The sequence below is a fragment of the Procambarus clarkii genome, chromosome 92, assembly GCF_040958095.1.
Source record: "Procambarus clarkii isolate CNS0578487 chromosome 92, FALCON_Pclarkii_2.0, whole genome shotgun sequence".
Taxonomy (NCBI): Eukaryota; Metazoa; Arthropoda; class Malacostraca; order Decapoda; family Cambaridae; genus Procambarus; species Procambarus clarkii.
The window spans coordinates 8,754,561-8,774,963 of NC_091241.1; the positions used below are offsets into that span (position 1 = coordinate 8,754,561).

At 44.7% G+C, this 20,403-nt stretch overlaps 2 long non-coding RNA genes across 2 annotated transcripts in view; both read right to left on the bottom strand.

Annotated features, from left to right (window-relative positions):
- The window catches only part of LOC138359721 (uncharacterized), a 46,045-nt gene extending 40,756 nt beyond the window's left edge, over positions 1–5,289 (bottom strand). Inside the window, exon 1 of the long non-coding RNA XR_011226024.1 lies at positions 3,191–5,289. This is a non-coding gene — a long non-coding RNA (uncharacterized lncRNA). The remainder of the gene's footprint in view (positions 1–3,190) is intronic.
- Positions 1–20,403, bottom strand: part of LOC123775090 (uncharacterized) — a 181,444-nt gene that overhangs the window by 118,146 nt on the left and 42,895 nt on the right. The window lies entirely within an intron of this gene.

Consider the following 20,403-nt stretch of genomic DNA (forward strand, 5'->3'; position numbering starts at 1 on the left):
GCCACCAGGGAGCAGCACCAGCCACCAGGGGGCAGCACCAGCCACCAGGGGGCAGCACCAGCCACCAGGGGGCAGCACCAGCCACCAGGGGGCAGCACCAGCCACCAGGGGGCAGCACCAGCCACCAGGGGGCAGCACCAGCCACCAGGGGGCAGCACCAGCCACCAGGGGGCAGCACCAGCCACCAGGGGGCAGCACCAGCCACCAGGGGGCAGCACCAGCCACCACGGAGCAGCACCAGCCACCAGGGGGCAGCACCAGTCACCAGGGGGCAGCACCAGCCACCAGGGGGCAGCACCAGCCACCAGGGGGCAGCACCAGCCACCAGGGGGCAGCACCAGCCACCAGGGGGCAGCACCAGCCACCAGGGGGCAGCACCAGCCACCAGGGAGCAGCACCAGCCACCAGGGGGCAGCACCAGCCACCAGGGGGCAGCACCAGCCAGCAGGGGGCAGCACCAGCCACCAGGGGGCAGCACCAGCCACCAGGGGGCAGCACCAGCCACCAGGGGGCAACACCAGCCACCAGAGGGCAGCACCAGCCACCAGGGGGCAACACCAGCCACCAGGGGGCAGCACCAGCCACCAGGGGGCAGCACCAGCCACCAGGGGGCAGCACCAGCCCACACCACAACAATACGACACATCCATTAACAATGCGATTCAGCTCACGCGGTGCTCTCTCTGGCCTCTGAGCACCAATCACTTAAAGGTTTCCTTCTAGTGCCTCTCAGTAAACAAATAGTTCAACTTATCAGCCCCAGCTGATAAGTTTCACTAGGCGAAGCTTATCCTCGCTCGGTGCTGTGCAGGTGAAACTTCAGCTGAAGCACCTGGTGAAGACTATATGTACCAACTGGCTACACAGTTGTCTGGTGTCTTAACTGGTAGTTATGACCATCCTGAGACGCGATTTCAGTACCATCGTTCAGCTACAAACGATTTACCGAACCACTTGGGCTGGACGGTAGAGAGACCTCCTCGCTTCCTGTAGGTCGGCGTTCAGATACCCCAAATGGGTGAAAATCTGTGTATTATATAGACCAATTCTTTCATATTACATAGAGAATCTTAAGATATCTTAGTGAAGAGAAGAGGTGCCATAGGCACAATCAGAGAACACTGTATAAACATCAGAGGTCCGCGGTTGTTCAACGTCCTCCCAGCAAGCATAAGAAATATTGCCGGAACAACCGTGGACATCTTCAAGAGGAAACTAGATTTATTCCTCCAAGGAGTGCCGGACCAACCGGGCTGTGGTGGGTATGTGGGCCTGCGGGCCGCTCCAAGCAACAGCCTGGTGGACCAAACTCTCACAAGTCGAGCCTGGCCTCGGGCCGGGCTTGGGGAGTAGAAGAACTCCCAGAACCCCATCAACCAGGTATCAACCAGGTATCAGTGAACACCCAAGATTACCACATACTTCAGAGACAAGCAGATAGCTACTGTGGGCTCACAGTACAGGGAATGATTGAAGGAGAGTTGAACATAGAAGCTGCCATATGTTTCTAGATTGCTGGTCAAATGTCTATGTAGCGAATTAGTTGCCCCAGATTGCAAAGAGGTTCACTGGAACGACCAAACTGTTGTCTAATCTTGGTGTATTTCACCCTGATATTCCTACCAGGAGAGTAAAGACAGATTTGACTCAATTATTTGCTATATTCGCTAACCTTGCTTCTGACTCATTGCATGGTACTGTATACGAGGAATTAAGAAATTCACCATTTTACTGAAGATGTCGAAATACCATCTGACAATTTTTTTTTATATTAAACTGCGAACTTACAGCAAGCTGATAAATCGCCAATTAAGCTGGACTGATAACGTCTAAACAGGTAGTTTGAGTGACATACTTGTAAAAAAAAAAGACTGGTTCTGTTAGACCGTCTGGCCTGGAGCAGTCTACGAGTGTGACACAATCATGTATAATTACACACGTATATACAAATATAAACATACATACATACACATACACAATGGCACACGAGGCATGCATTATGTATCCATCGACGAACCTAAAAAACCAAACTGAGTGCCGCGCTGCTAGTCACAACAGGCTGGATGATCAGAGGAGGAACTGGGCTTACATCAACCCGTTCTCGCAAATTTAATAAGTCAATATTGACTTATTAACTACGTGCATAGGTGATATTCTAAACATAATAGATACCCTTAAAAAGATTCATAGAAAACACCGACCTTACCTAACCTTGTTAGTATCTTAAGATAAACATCTTATTGCTTCGTAATTACAATTATTACTTAACCTATACCTATTATAGGTTAGGTAATAATTGTAATTACGAAGCTATAAGATGCTTATCTTAAGATACTAACAAGGTTAGGTAAGGTCGGTGTTTTCTATGAATCTTTTTAAGGGTATCTATTATGTTAAGTATGTCACCTATGCACATATTTAATAAGTCAATATTGACTTATTAAATTTGCGAGAACGGGTTGCTTACATAGCAATCACCCGGTACTAGTACTCCTAGGAGTGTGCACCACCACTACCACCACCTACACTACCACCACCTACACTACCACCACCTACACTACCACCACCTACACTACCACCACCTACACCACCACCACCTACACTGTAACACGGGTTTGGTTCCTCTCTCTTTACTTCCTTCTTTCTACTCCCTCTACCCGTATTCTTACTTTTATTTCTAAACCAAGGGACTCCAAAACTTTTAACAAAGCCAACTCCACGCCACGTGGTCCTAAGACGATTGACCGACTTAGGATTCTACACCCAGTATGACGTGACCTAAGCTCTGAACAAAACCCTAGAGTCACCTCTGCTGCCACCACCAGACCAGTAATACAAGAGCAATGATCGAGGTCTGGATCGATCACGCTAATTAATCAACCTAGGGGCTTGATCCCCACTATAAACGATGACCTTGAGTGTGGAATAAATTACACGGTACTGATAATTCCGATTCGATGTTAGAATCGGCGCCCAATGCAACTCTGCCTCGTGTGGACCACGTGACCAGGACAAGTTTACACACAACCAAATGGAAACAATAAAATGCAAATTAATAACAAATTTAATTTATTAAAAGAAAACTAAAACAAAATCTAAATGTGTTCACTCCCTATCACTTTAACACTCCCTACTTGACCTGAATGGCAAATGAGAAGACTATTTCTATACATAACCATAGCAACTATACCTTGGGCGACCAGCTAGATGTCTTGGGGAGAGGTAAGATGTTTGACCTCTCCCAGCTGCTCCCGTATTCACACTGACTTGTCCTCGTCTGGCCTAGCCCAGACTAGAACCTTGTATTGTTCCGCATCGCTTACCCAGTTACTTTAGCACGGTTAAGTTATAACAATTATCCTCTGTTTATACTGAATTGATCCAGACTGGTTGAATTATTTTACTGAATTAAATTACAAACATCTAACGGCAGAGCTGTTCCCGATCACAAAAATGGTTATTAAAACTTTGAGAAATATTAGACATGTCAACCCTGCTGACCTATGACCGCCGGTCACTCCGCCTCAAAAGTTAGATCTGATTCGTGACGTCACTGATGGTGACTTAAACTCAATAATTAGAATACTCTTGATATTGTACCCAGTACTATTATACAATACAATTTTAATGCAAAATGAATAAAGGCTAATTTTCTCTAAATTCCTGAATACTATAGGATGATTCATTATACGCAGATATGAACAAAGCGTCGGTTATTTCCACCGCGAATTCCCCTGGGGGTCAGGTCACCATGCGGCTCAGCTTCCCATTCTCTTTTGTCGATAAACCACTCTGGATAATTCTTACAACAGCCTAGTTTGTTACAACCCCCCCGCACAAGCACTTAGTAAACCTTGTTAATTTGTTAAAATTCACGAGGTTTAGTATCCAAACCCACAATTCAACTCATGCCACAAACAAAAGCTAACCTAACTAATAAAATTTGACAAATAATAGTCCAACATCATAATGAACATGTCCATATTTCATAAATTTCTCAGCTGTCAACTGACAGCAATCCTCTAATATCAGGAAACATACATCCTATCCTTACTGACATAGCTAAATAACATGTCCCTACTCTACCATCAAAAACTAGCTATTAAACTCTCTTGGCTCTTCACTAGCCAAGTCCATGTGTCCTCTAGAGCCGGCCACACCGTGCTCAAACAACCATTAAAGTTATAAGTTCAGACTGAACTTTCAGTCATCCGGGAGCGTACTACGGAACTATCAAGTTCACATCCGTGTACTAACCACTCCCCATCAATGTCAACCTTGACATGTTAAGGAACACACCTAATGTTTATTACATGTATCTAAAAATAAAAAAAAATTCCTATACTATATCACAGGTTTCAGCTGACTGTACAGCCAAGTGTTCTCACTCACCAGAAGTGTCAATGTTTATATTGGTCCGCCTCTCCTGTGTTCAAACATTCTGAAAAAAATAGCACAACATAATTTTCCATAACCGTTTGTTCTGGGCTGAGACAATTACACAGGGGCTTCGATTTTGATTACTGACCAATTTATAGAGTAAAATTTTCATATATTATACCAGAATTATTTTAAATCTGTTTTTCAACATTTAAACAAAAGTGTCCAGATGTTCTTTACACAGATGTTCAGAGCCAACTTTGTTGTTTGTATCAATTGTTCATATTGAGTAATCGAAAAAAAAAAAATCGATGCTGCTGGATGCTGAATGTAGTCGCTGACGATGACGGTGTCGATCTTGCTTCTTCTCATGTGTAGACATCAATACCTGGTCCTCTTGTACTCCCATCCGGTACTCTTGAATGACGACAGAGTGTAGTAGAGCGGAGTGCCAAGTGACAGCTGTAGAATACTGTTACTTCGGCCATTAATCTTGCTCTCGACAGTCCACACGCCTTCATATCAATCACAGTTCACACGGCAGTCTTGATGTTAAACTTGACGTCGCAGATGACCACAGCAGAGCAGAACTGGATGTACCAACGGTGTCTCTTAGCAGGAGTGGTGTCAGAAGGTCGTAGAGGCGGGTTGCTTGTTTGCAGAACAGGTGAATCTCGTCTTCCATCATTGCTCACGTCATCTCAGGCGTTTCTTGATGTCACCAGGTTACTAGGCCGTAAACACCAACTGTGCATACCCTCGTACCGCCGACTTTAGGCCAAAGGAGACAATTTTGCGACCTTCTATTGGCGAGTCCCGGTACTCTGTAGGGAAACCGTGCCTTCCACCTGTGACCGCCTTACTTCTGCTTTCTTGTTACTTCAGATGACGTAATCATTAATCTTCCGGCGAAATTCTTGAGTACTGCTACGTGCTTTCCATTTCTTGACCTCTCCTCCAACACTGCTGGAATGACTGCAGTCTTGATGACGCAGCAGGTGGGTATTGGTGATCTCGAGACAGCTACCCCGGCGTTGTATGGCACCTCCGGTGACTGCTATAATGTGGACAGCTCGCTGGCCCTGACAACCTCGTTAGTGACGTGAGGCGTCGGCCGGGTGACTCTTGGACAGTCACTCATCCCCAAAGTAACTGATGTATGGGTTACTGGGTCTGGTGGGGGGAGGGCTTTGTGTAACGTGCCTCCCCCCTCGGTCTTTACAGACAAGGGTTCACGTGTGGCTGGAACAACTGGGTCGGTGTACCAATCAGACCTGGGAACAGACAGACACAACACAGCGGAAGCATAGATATACTCTGGGTTTGGTGGAGGTGGAACCTCAGAGCACGGTAAAAGTTGCTACCTGAGTCAAGTATAGACATAGTACATCTCATTGCCTTTACAGGAAAATCTAATGAATACTAAATTATACTAACCAAGGAAGTTACTTTACTGTATAGCGCGAGATCTCGTCACCATAGGGTGGCGAGACTGCACCTGACTACTGATGAGCGATGACAGAGGGTCATCCTCATCTTCTGACTCGTCGGTGAAGCCATGAGTCAGCACTGCTGAGTCAGGAACTAGACCCGCTGAAGGCAGTTCTAATTCCTCTCTAGCATGATAATGTTTCAATTTATTTACGTGAATTGTCCTTTCCACCTGGTCCTCGAACACTCCTTTTATAACAAGATTAACCGGCCCCGCCCTTTTAATTACTCTATATGGTCCTCGCCACCTCGGAGCTAGTTTCCTGCTCTGATTGGCGGGCGCAGCCTCATTCACTCTCAATACGAGGCTTCCTTCCTTCAACTCAAGAGGGCGCACTTTCTTGTCATAAAAATGAGCATACCGAGTCCGTGCCTTCTTGGACGCTTCAGCTGCAATATTCCATGCATTTCTCATTTTACCAAGGACCTCTGAAGGATAGTCCTCCCCGTATGCAACATTATGTCTGTTAAGCAGACCTGAGGGGAAATTGCATGAATTACCAGTAAACAAATGAAGTGGTTGGGTGTTAATTGATTGGTGGATGGCAGTATTCAAGGCGAACTGAACATAGGGTAGGTGTTCATCCCAGGTGTTTGCATCATGTTCAGCAAGGATTGCAAGCATATCCTTGACTGAACGATTAGTCCGTTCCGTCATTCCGTTTGCTTGTGGGTGGTAGGCCGTTGTAAAAGCCGAAGTTGTCTCTAAAATCTTACAAACTTCTCTAAATATATTCCCATTGAATTCTTGACCCCGGTCAGAGACTAAAACTTTAGGAGGTCCGAATACAGTAACGAACCTACGCAAGAATGCATCTGCAACCGTACGAGAATCCTTCTGAGGTAATGCAACTAGTGTAGTGTATCTAGACAGATGGTCAACTAGCACCAACACATATCTATTTCCTGAATGACTGTGGTGTAAATCAATCAGATCGGCCCCCACACGATCTAACGGTTCACGAATTTCAGGAAATTCCTGAAGTGGGGCTTGTACCTTAAGGGTACCTTTCCTCCTCTGGCAACGAGGGCACGACTTCACGAAATTGATTACCTCAGAAAGTAATCCTGGAAAATAAAATAGAGACTTTGCTTTTAAGTGCGTTTTAAAGATCCCCGGATGCCCTGCAATTTTTGAAGCATGCGCAAGCTTTAACGCTGATGACCGCAACGCGTCCGGAATAACTAGCTGAAATACTGCCCTATCATTCTGGCTATGAACATAATACAGGACGCCCTGTTTCATTTCAAAATCATGTATAGGTAAATTCTTTTTCTTTTTGGGGTATTTTCCTCCCTCTAAATACTCAATAATCTCTTTCCATCTAGGCTCGCTCATCTGGTATTCTCTCATTTTATCTGATGGAATGGTTTCAATGTTTTCATTAATTTGAACTGCCGCTATATTTCTACTTAGCGTATCTGGCACAACATGTGCTGGACCAGGCTTGTACAAGATCTGGAATGAGTGGGCCGAAAGTTCGTGAGACCAGCGTGACATTCGTGGGCATTTTGTTCGCTTTTTAAATATGTGTGTTAACGCTCGATGGTCTGTGTAGATTACAAAATGCCGCTGAAATAGGTAAGGCTCGAAATACCTAACTGATTCTACTACTGCCAGTGCCTCCCGATCCGTAGCTGAATAACGAACTTCAGGTCCTTTGACCTTCCTACTGAAATAGGCTACTGGATGGGGTAAATTATCTGCGTCTCGCTGAATTAAGCACCCGCCAATAGCAATACCGCTGGCGTCAGTGTGCACTTCCCACTCTTTCTCAAAATCAGGAATAGCCAATACCGGTGTCGTGATTAGTTGGTCTTTCAGTTTGCGATAGGCCTCGTCATGTTCAGATTTCCACACAAACTTCGCATTTTTCTTTGTCAGATCAGTCAGGGGTGCTGAAATGCCAGCGAAACCTTCAATGTGACGACGAAAATATCCGGCCGCCCCCAAAAACCTACGCACGTCCTTTGCTGTCCTTGGAGTAGGCATGTCAGCAATGGCGCGGCAAGAATCTGGGTCAGGTCGGATACCGTCTGGGCACACCTGGAACCCCAGAAATTTGAATTTCTGAGCCGCCAAGGTGCACTTCTGAACATTCAGCCTGAAACCTGCCTGATCTAACAATTTCAAAGTCTCAGTCAAGTCCTGTAGGTGTTCCTCAAACGTCCTGGAATATATCACAACATCATCCAGGTACGCTAAAGAATGCCTACCCAGTACCGGACTAAGGATAAAGTTGATGGCCCTCTGAAACGACGAAGGCGCTGTCTTCAAACCAAACGGCATCCTACGGAATTGATAAGTGTGCCTACCATCCGAGAATGCTGTTTTTTCCCTATCCTGTTCTGCCACCGGAATCGCCCAATACGCCGATTTTGCGTCAAGAGTTGAGAAATACTTAGCAGCACCAAATTGATCTATGATCTCCTGTATTCGGGGCAACGGATACACATCACCCTTAGTTAGTTCGTTCACCTTCCGGTAGTCAACACAGAAACGATAACTACCGTCCGGTTTCCGAACTAGCACAACAGGAGAGAGCCACGGTGACGTACTAGGCTCTATCACGCCCTGTCTCAACATTTTCTGGCACTCCTCCCTGATAATGTTCTTTGCCTGTTCCGGCAACCTCCACTGTCTTGTGTACACCGGCAAATGGTCACCAGTTGGAATGGTGTGCTCGATCTTATCAAGGAGACCAATCTGGTCATCCTCTGTCGCAAACAATTTCGGGAATTTTCGTAAAACTCCTCTCAGTGCCTTCCTATCTGCCTGTGCAACATGTTGCAAATCAAGTGCTGAAATTAATTTTTCCACTTCCTCTACATTCTGTGCAACATTTCTCGTCTGGTATTGTACTTTGGATGGTGTTTTAGTGTTCAACATATTCAGTGCACTACATTGTGCAGTGACGGCTGGCGTCTCAGCTGACTCATGGTGAAAGATTTCTGTGTCCTCCACCATGGTTCCCTGAGATACCCTATCACCTGCCCTGAAGCGAAAAGTCTTATGTGAAAGATTGACAACTGGAATGAGTGCACCTTTATCGAGCACTACAACTAAGTGATGAGGAATTAATAAACTATCACATCTCCCAGCCACCTGAAGGGTGGTACCTGGTTGTATGTGACGTCCCACGGCTACTTTAATAAATTTAACAGAATGTGGTGGGCAACTCTGTTTAGTCAATGCATGCAATGCGCATGACCTCTTAACTGTGTCTGGAAGAGACTTAAAAATCAATTTTGGATAGTGCGCATTATATTTCAGCTTCCTCTTAATTGAAGCTACAACTGGGGGATGGTCGATCATCTCCACTGGGTAGGAAGTCTGTCCCAACTGCAACCTGCAGTTCCTAGCCCCTTTTTGAGCAGACAAGGAATAATTAAATCGCGACAGAAAATCAGTTCCCATTAAGATGTGACCAGGAAAATCAAGGTTCTCTACGATCGTACATGTGTGAGGCTGCAATGCCCCATCAATCTCAAAATTAACTGTACCTTGACCTACGATCTCAATCTTTTCCCCATTGACTGCTGTTAATGTCTTTGCGCAACGTTGAAGACGTGCATACTTAAAATTGCTGAAGGCTGACTTTTTAATTACCGTTGCCTGGCTTCCTGTATCAACAAAAGCTGTCAATCTCACACCCTCCACTTTCACCTCAAAAGTAGGCCTACCATCACTAGGAGCCTGCTTTCATGCTTTCGTAGGAGTGACTTCGCAATCCCTCTGTATATGCCCGCGCTTCCAGCAGGAGTAACACCTCCGCGGATCTCTGTTGTTACCCCGCGCAGGGTGGCTCGAACTTGCAGCTGAGGGCTGCTTCCCGCCTGATGAACCCGCGCCACAGTTCCTCGGCTTGGCTCCCTCGCCTTTACTTAACGCCTCTACGTATGGCGACAACTGAGTGCCCGGCGTCTCCGTGCGCATCTGCCTGTCTAAGGCTGTGGCGGCCTGGGGTTGGGGTTGAGGTATGGTGTGGGTGGCCTCGGGTTGGGGTGTGGATTGAGGTTGGGGTTGAGGCTGAGGTATGGTGTGGGTGGCCTCGGGTTGGGGTGTGGATTGAGGTTGGGGTTGAGGCTGAGGTATGGTGTGGGTGGCCTCGGGTTGGGGTGTGGATTGAGGTTGGGGTTGAGGCTGAGGTATGGTGTGGGTGGCCTCGGGTTGGGGTGTGGATTGAGGTTGGGGTTGAGGCTGAGGTATGGTGTGGGTGGCCTCGGGTTGGGGTGTGGATTGAGGTTGGGGTGTGGATTGAGGTTGGGGTGGGTATGGTGTGGCCTGGAGTTGGAATGGGTATGGGGTGGCCTGGGGTTGGAATGGGTATGGGTATGGGGTGGCCTGGGGTTGGAATGGGTATGGGGTGGCCTGGGGTTGGAATGGGTATGGGTATGGGGTGGCCTGGGGTTGGAATGGGTATGGAGTGGCCTGGGGTTGGGGGAAGGGTTGGTATGGGAGGTGGGGTTGGGGTTGTTGTAGTGACGGATGAGGTGTACCTAGGTGTTGTGGGTGCTGTGGTATTGGTGTTATGTTGGGTAGTTCCTGCTGTTGGTGTGGTTGTTCATATTCCCGTTGAACGGGTTGCTGTTCTCTACCGAGCGAAGTGGGACGTCCTGCCATACTAACTGAGGCCCCCTGTCTACCCTGCTGGCATGGCGTCGATGTTATTTGTGGGGGAACCCAAGACGGCTCTCCCCACTCATGGGACGACTCCTCGCAAGACTCCCCACTCATGTCAATAATAGTATCTCTCCAGGGATGGAAAGATACCCTCGACTGCCCAGTCCCATGCAGAACCCGTGAACTCGTCGCTTCAGTCCCACTGGCCCCACCTGTGGTGCCAGTTGAGCTACCTGAGCGGTCCCCAGTGGTGTCGGAAGAGGTTCTATCCTCTACACTCCCATTCCCACTGGTCCCTACTGACTGGCCATTATCTGGGTTAAACATTTCCTGTGATTCCTGGTGTGCCACGTCTCTTCTAAACTACCCTATAGTACACCCTCGACCCGGACTCACTACAACCGTGATCTTATACAAAATAAAAAAATCACAACTCTATTCTAAGAGAAAACTACTAAATTCCCAAAATAGGAAATACACCGATTTATCGAGAGAATCGTTGAAGTGAATCCAATGAATGAGTGTCTACCCCGCACTCGTGTCTGACCGTGAAATATCCCGCAGTTCTATTGCTGAAACCTAAGTCCTTTACGTTAAAAAAATTAAAGAATCTAATTTATATAAAACAATTTAAATGATAACGCAACTAACGCGCAGCACTCGTGATGGAGTAAGAAAGAATATTTACTGAATTTGAATACTAAGCGCACTTGAAGTGAGCAGCGTGGCCCCTGATGACTGATGGAGCGGGACCAACTGCGCTGAAAAAAACTAAGTCCCGCGCTTTTTCGCTTAAACGCTGAAAAATCAAAATTTTGTTCTGAAGGAAAATAACTAGTTTTACGTTAATAAACCGCTCTAGCGATTAATATAGACACCCAGGACCTATAAATGCTTACTAAAAATTGAATTTTTATAAAAAAACTGCGTTTTTACTCAATTGCTGGACTCTGCCAATTTTTCTGACTCCGAGGGAAAAAAATTTCTATCACCCCAAATATCACAAAACTCCTTTAATTCAAAAAAATTTGGGTTTCTCGTTTCCAGATATAAATACGTTATTATTTACTACTGACGTTGTATACAGAACAATACTGACACATCGGGCGGTTTCAACACTCATTAATGCGAATTTTCGTCAAAATCCGAGATTTTCACCTCAAATGGACTCTGACAAAATTACAACACGATTTTCTCGAAAAATAACTAAATTCGGCAAAAATGTAATTATCACTGTTTAATGCTTTACGAACAGAATTACGTCCCTTGCGCGCACTAGAGAGTAATACTGACTCTAGGATATACACGAAACCTGAAAATTAGAATTTCCGCCAAAAAGTCAGATTCTAGCCCAAGCTGGACTTAGAAAGTTTTCCACCTACGTTTCTACTGAAAACAGAATTCTAAGTCTACAAACACAATTCTACCGTCTTACTGGTAAAAACTAGAAAATATCACTCGCATCGACTGGGGAATCCTAATGACGCCCAGATCATACACGTGACCCATGAATACAAATTAATTACAGTTAACGAGTTTCCGACATCGACTTAGCCGAAAACTTATCCCAAAATACTTAGAAATATACCACGGACTCTAACATTTACACGCAACTTACTATCCCTTAAACTCCTTCACTTATCTATCGTGACCGACATATAGCCCTAAGTCCAGAGGATTAACAACGCCTCTGACTTAGACTAATACAACAGGGAATAACAAAACTTAACGTACGCACTTAGCCTAATATGCAAGAAAATGCTAAACACTTTGAAAAAAATTTTAACCGGGGATTGAATTTAGGGGAAAAAAAAAATAATCTAGAACAACGCAAATAAACGGAAATTACTTTATAAATTTAAGTATACTTAATTAAAAAAATGCACTCGACTTAATCCTATAATTGTCCTTACCGGCTCGCCGTACCACACCTAGCCTAGAGGCCACACCATCTAGGTTCCAACAGAGCGACACGCAGCTTTCAGCAACAATTATGACTAGGGACGACTCAACCTCCACTAAGTGTGCGATCACTTAGTTGTTGAGTCGCTGCTAGGTAGTTTACTAGTCCGTCCCTCGGAGGCCGCAACGCCCTTCACGGATTACGTTTTTCCTTAGCGTTTTGGGTCGTCTAATAACGCCCTCGGACTATCTACTGGCGTCCCACAGATATATCCGCCCCCGACAGCCCTCAAGGAACTGCTGTTGAGAGTATGGTGGCTCCCAACACCTCTGAATTAATTGCAATGGGTCGAGTATGGTACCCAGTCCAATCAACTCGGAGCGGTCTCGTTTTCAATAAATCTAATTTTAACAACCTAATCTTACTAACTAAACCTTAATCATATCAGCCCGCATGACCCAAGATTCGCCAATCCCCACTCAAACGCACTTGTGGGGCGCACTGCTAATCCTGGCCCGCGGCTGTCTCCCTAGCATCCGCGCACGTGTTCGAACGGCTAGACGCGTGAGCCTTTCAACAATTTCAAACAAAATTGTTGAAACCACCGCTGTGCACCATTGTAACACGGGTTTGGTTCCTCTCTCTTTACTTCCTTCTTTCTACTCCCTCTACCCGTATTCTTACTTTTATTTCTAAACCAAGGGACTCCAAAACTTTTAACAAAGCCAACTCCACGCCACGTGGTCCTAAGACGATTGACCGACTTAGGATTCTACACCCAGTATGACGTGACCTAAGCTCTGAACAAAACCCTAGAGTCACCTCTGCTGCCACCACCAGACCAGTAATACAAGAGCAATGATCGAGGTCTGGATCGATCACGCTAATTAATCAACCTAGGGGCTTGATCCCCACTATAAACGATGACCTTGAGTGTGGAATAAATTACACGGTACTGATAATTCCGATTCGATGTTAGAATCGGCGCCCAATGCAACTCTGCCTCGTGTGGACCACGTGACCAGGACAAGTTTACACATAACCAAATGGAAACAATAAAATGCAAATTAATAACAAATTTAATTTATTAAAAGAAAACTAAAACAAAATCTAAATGTGTTCACTCCCTATCACTTTAACACTCCCTACTTGACCTGAATGGCAAATGAGAAGACTATTTCTATACATAACCATAGCAACTATACCTTGGGCGACCAGCTAGATGTCTTGGGGAGAGGTAAGATGTTTGACCTCTCCCAGCTGCTCCCGTATTCACACTGACTTGTCCTCGTCTGGCCTAGCCCAGACTAGAACCTTGTATTGTTCCGCATCGCTTACCCAGTTACTTTAGCACGGTTAAGTTATAACAATTATCCTCTGTTTATACTGAATTGATCCAGACTGGTTGAATTATTTTACTGAATTAAATTACAAACATCTAACGGCAGAGCTGTTCCCGATCACAAAAATGGTTATTAAAACTTTGAGAAATATTAGACATGTCAACCCTGCTGACCTATGACCGCCGGTCACTCCGCCTCAAAAGTTAGATCTGATTCGTGACGTCACTGATGGTGACTTAAACTCAATAATTAGAATACTCTTGATATTGTACCCAGTACTATTATACAATACAATTTTAATGCAAAATGAATAAAGGCTAATTTTCTCTAAATTCCTGAATACTATAGGATGATTCATTATACGCAGATATGAACAAAGCGTCGGTTATTTCCACCGCGAATTCCCCTGGGGGTCAGGTCACCATGCGGCTCAGCTTCCCATTCTCTTTTGTCGATAAACCACTCTGGATAATTCTTACAACAGCCTAGTTTGTTACAACACTACCACCACCTACACTACCACCACCTACACAACCACCACCTACACTACCACCACCTACACTACCACCACCACCACCACCACCTACACTACCACCACCTACACCACCACCACCTACACTACCACCACCTACACTACCACCACCTACACTACCACCACCTACACTACCACCACCTACACTACCACCACCTACACTACCACCACCTACACTACTACCACCTACACTACCACCACCTACACCACCACCACCTACACTACCACCACCACAGTAAGTTTCAGTGGTAGAAAACAGTAAGAAAATCTGGAGTCATTACATTAGATGACCAACAGACATAATACACGACCCAATAGCTAAAGCTCGACCCTGCAATCAACATCGAACCTCCCCCCCCCCCCCCCCGCCCCCCTCGTTTAAAAAAATGTACACATAAATTTTTTTTCTCAATGGCAAGACCAAAGATGAGGCCACGTGGCTTTGTTTATCTTGTAAGACCTGACACCTGGGAGCCGGTCGGCCGAGCGACTTGCTTTTCACAAGTCAAGCCTTGCCTCTAGGTATGCTCTAGGTATGCTCCAGGTATGCTCCAGGTATGCTTCAGGTATGCTTCAGGTATGCTTCAGGTATGCTCTAGGTATGCTCTAGGTATGCTTCAGGTATGCTTCAGGTATGCTTCAGGTATGCTTCAGGTATGCTCCAGGTATGCTCCAGGTATGCTTCAGGTATGCTTCAGGTATGCTTCAGGTATGCTTCAGGTATGCTCTAGGTATGCTCTAGGTATGCTCCAGGTATGCTTCAGGTATGCTTCAGGTATGCTTCAGGTATGCTCTAGGTATGCTCTAGGTATGCTTCAGGTATGCTTCAGGTATGCTTCAGGTATGCTTCAGGTATGCTCCAGGTATGCTCCAGGTATGCTCCAGGTATGCTTCAGGTATGCTTCAGGTATGCTTCAGGTATGCTCTAGGTATGCTCTAGGTATGCTCTAGGTATGCTTCAGGTATGCTTCAGGTATGCTTCAGGTATGCTCCAGGTATGCTCCAGGTATGCTTCAGGGTCTTGCATGTTGCAACAAACCAAGAGATAGGGCTGCACCACGTCCACAAGGACCCATCATCTAACAAGAACCATCTAACTCTTTGAGAAATGTTTTTCTTAGATCTTAAAGAAATGTGTGTCCTAACCTAACCTAACACTTTAAGATATCATTGACTTCTTCAGGGTGGTGAACAAGGGTTCGTGGCACAGTGTGGCAACACTGTTCCAGGGATGTTCAGGATGTTCAGGATCTACGTCAAGGACACACGCTTGTGTTTGCCAAACATGTTCAGTGTTCAGTGAGTTATTTGTTATTTCGAAGCGTTCAATTTATGGTTATTAGGACCTGCATTGTCAATGTAAGTTTTGACAACATGACACTGTCAAGCAATGACATGACACTGTGTCAATGTATGACACTGTGTCAATGACATGACACTGTGTCAATGTATGACACTGTGTCAATGACATGACACTGTGTCAATGTATGACACTGTGTCAATGTATGACACTGTGTCAATGTATGACACCGTGTCAATGTATGACACTGTGTCAATGTATGACACTGTGTCAATGTATGACACTGTGTCAATGTATGACACTGTGTCAATGTATGACACTGTGTCAATGTATGACACTGTGTCAATGTATGACACTGTGTCAATGACATGACACTGTGTCAATGACATGACACTGTGTCAATGTATGACACTGTGTCAATGACATGACACTGTGTCAATGTATGACACTGTGTCAATGTATGACACTGTGTCAATGTATGACACCGTGTCAATGTATGACACTGTGTTAATGTATGACACTGTGTCAATGACATGACACTGTGTCAATGTATGACACTGTGTCAATGTATGACACTGTGTCAATGACATGACACTGTGTCAATGTATGACACTGAGTCAATGTATGACACTGTGTCAATGTATGACACTGTGTCAATGACATGACACTGTGTCAATGTATGACACTGTGTCAATGTATGACACTGTGTCAATGTATGACACTGTGTCAATGTATGACACTGTGTCAAAGTATGACACTGTGTCAATGTATGACACTGTGTCAATGACATGACACTGTGTCAATGTATGACACTGTGTCAATGTATGACACTGTGTCAAAGTATGACACTGTGTCAATGTATGACACTGTGTCAATGTATGACACTGTGTCAATGTATGACACTGTGTCAATGTATGACACTGTGTCAATGTATGACACTGTGTCAAAGTATGACACTGTGTCAATGTATGACACTGTGTCAATGTATGACACTGTGTCAATGTATGACACTGTGTCAAAGTATGACACTGTGTCAATGTATGACACTGTGTCAAAGTATGACACTGTGTCAAAGTATGACACTGTGTCAATGTATGACACTGTGTCAATGTATGACACTGTGTCAATGTATGACACTGTGTCAATGTATGACACTGTGTCAAAGTATGACACTGTGTCAAAGTATGACACTGTGTCAAAGTATGACACTGTGTCAATGTATGACACTGTGTCAATGTATGACACTGTGTCAATGTATGACACTGTGTCAATGTATGACACTGTGTCAATGTATGACACTGTGTCAATGTATGACACTGTGTCAATGTATGACACTGTGTCAATGTATGACACTGTGTCAAAGTATGACACTGTGTCAATGTATGACACTGTGTCAATGTATGACACTGTGTCAATGTATGACACTGTGTCAATGTATGACACTGTGTCAATGTATGACACTGTCAAAGTATGACACTGTGTCAAAGTATGACACTGTGTTAATGTATGACACTGTGTCAAAGTATGACACTGTGTCAAAGTATGACACTGTGTCAATGTATGACACTGTGTCAATGTATGACACTGTGTCAAAGTATGACACTGTGTCAAAGTATGACACTGTGTCAAAGTATGACATGATACTGTGTTAAATTACGTGTTTGTATGATTATTATTCCATATATGACCTAGTATATGACCATATACTACCGGTCTGTGTTATATTTGTCCTCCCTCCCCCCCCCTCCTATCCCCCCTAAGTCACAAAACCCACATACTGCATCACTAATGCGAGAAGAAAAACACACGAAACTAATACACGAAATTTCCTGGTGTTTTTCTGCGTTAAACACCTGATATCATGACTATTGCCTCACCTGATATCATGACTATTGCCTCACCTGATATCATGACTATTGCCTCACCTGATATCATGACTATTGCCTCACCTGATATCATGACTATTGCCTCACCTGATATCATGACTATTGCCTCACGTAGATGTTAGCTATCTTGTGGTGTTTAGGTAATCATCAATGAGCGTTGTTCCTGTATAAGATGCACCTATACTGTATTCACTTACAATACTTAGTTCTGTATTAGAATACAGTTCTTAGTTCTTAGTTGTGAATTAGTTCTTAGTAGAATAGTTCTGTATCCTTGGAATATTTCATATATTTCAAGATTTACATGCGGGTAGTTCCCCATTTATATATATATATATATATATATATATATATATATATATATATATATATATATATATATATGTATTTTTGTATATATAAAAGTGGGAGTATCGCCTCTAATACAAATACGTGTATGGATTTGTGTGTATAGCAGGAATTGTCCTCAAGTTTATGTATGACTGTGAACTTAATGGACCTCTCTAGACTTAATGGACCTCTCTAGACTTAATGGACCTCTCTAGACTTAATGGACCTCTCTAGACTTAATGGACCTCTCTAGACTTAATGGACCTCTCTAGACTTAATGGACCTCTCTAGGATTCGAGCCCGGGCCACCACCCCTAGCAGCTCACTTCTAACCGCTCAGCCAGCGATTGCTGGCTGAGCGGTTTAAAACTAAACTGTCAGGTTTAGGTATAGTTCTCTGGTGGCCCAGGTTCGAATCCTGGAGGGGGTTATAAAGTTCACAGTTGTATATGTATATCTATATGTTAGTATATGTTTATTTTCCCGCCCTTGGTTCTCACCCTTCAATATAACTAGAGCGTGTAAAGCACTTTAATCTTGTGTGGTTGAGTCGTTAATAACCCACTACGCTATATCCTGATATAGCACTGGGGCCAGATTCACGAAGCAGTTACGCAAGTACTTAAGAACGTGTACATCTTTCCTCAATCTTTGGCGGCTTTGGTTACATTTATTAAACAGTTTACAAGCATGAAAACTTGCCAATCAACTGTTGTTATTGTTATAAACAGCCTCCTGGTGCTTCGGAGCTCATTAACTGTTTAATAATTGTAAACAAAGCCGCCAAAGATTGAGAAAAGATGTACAGGTTCGTAAGTGCTTGCGTAACTGCTTCGTGGCCCCCTGGTCTACAACTCTGTCTATGTGGCACAGACCAGAATGTCCGTGTGTGGTTAGCACTGTATAAATGGCCACGTCTGTGGTAAAATATAAACTAGAAACCCAAAACTCAAACGGTGTACCGAGCCTATTGGGCTTTATCTCAGCTACACTTGAAACTGTGTATAGACTCGTAGAAAAATGTGGCAAAACACTTGAAAATTTGTTTTGGGATGCCCTCGGACGCAGGTTCGAATCCTCGTCACGGCCCTTGTGGATTTGTTCATTTGAAAACATTGTAAGTAATGTCCGCGTACAGTGCATGCCTTATACTCGAAAGTAAAGCGGCATTTATTAATATCCAGCTAGGGAACCGGTCGGCCGAGCGGACAGCACGCTGGACTTCTGATCCTGTGGTCCTGGGTTCGATCCCAGGCGCCGGCGAGAAACAATGGGCAGAGTTTCTTTCATCCTATGCCCCTGTTACCTAGCAGTAAAATAGGTACCTGGGTGTTAGTCAGCTGTCACGGGCTGCTTCCTTGGGGTGGAGTCCTGGTCAACGACCGGGCCGCGGGGACGCTAAGCCCCGGAAGCACCTCAAGGTAACCTCAAGGTATGACACAATGGGTGTTTTAACACTCCTGTTAGTAAGCTTAGAATTTGTTATTCCCGTAATTCATGGTGCCTCTTACCTTACTAGTTTCCTTAGAATACAACTCACCATTTGATTTACAACCAGGTCCTGTGAATACTGCTGGGAGAGCAGGGGCGTACAGCTAAGTGCTCAGATTCCTCGGCCAGAATTCATAAAGCATATACACAATGCAGCCAATGACGAAACACGTACATCTTTCCTCAATTATGGCAGATTTATTTACAACTGTTACACAATTTGAGCTCCGAAGCACTACGAGGTTGTATATAACAATAATAATTGCGGGTTGTAAAGTTTACAACCTCGTGAAGTGTTCAATAAGTGTAAACAAAGCCGCCAGGACTGAGGAAAGATGTACTGGATTCGCAAGTGGTTGATGAATCACAGCCCAGACTTACCCCAATACAAGACTTAAGAGGGTAGATACTCGGGCTCACCATAGACCGTGCTACTTGGAACTTTGAGTTCCAAGTAGCTGAATCTTTAACAACATATAAATACTGTTGATGTCGTTGTCAATACACTAGTGACTTGGAAGTGTCTCACAAACTTGTAGGGAAATTTAGTCTCTCACTTGTTTGTTGTGACTGGACTACTCATATATGTACTCAATTGTGCTTGCGGGGGTTGAGCTCTGGCTCTTTGGTCCCGCCTCTCAACTGTCAATCAACAGGTGTACAGGTTCGTGAGCCTACTGGGCTCTGTCATATCTACGCTTGAAACTGTGTATGGAGTCAGCCTCCACCACATCACTGCCTAATGCATTCCATTTGTCAACCACTCTGACACTAAAAAAGTTTTTCTTAATATCTCTGTGGCTCATTTGGGCACTCAGTTTCACACACACACCCCGTGTGTGTGTGTGTGTGTGTGTGTGTGTGTGTACGTGGAATTAAACACCACACCCAGTCTTACCGTTATTAACATGCTCAAGAATATTCCCAAATGACTGTACAATTGTGTCGACCACTTAAGAGACAAAACACTGTCACCTAAGTGTCCCCAAGGAACAATGTACTTCTCAGAGGAACAAACACGCACACACCCACCCACACACACACACACCCACCCACCCACCCACCCACCCACACACACACACCCACCCACACACACACACACACACACACACACACACACACA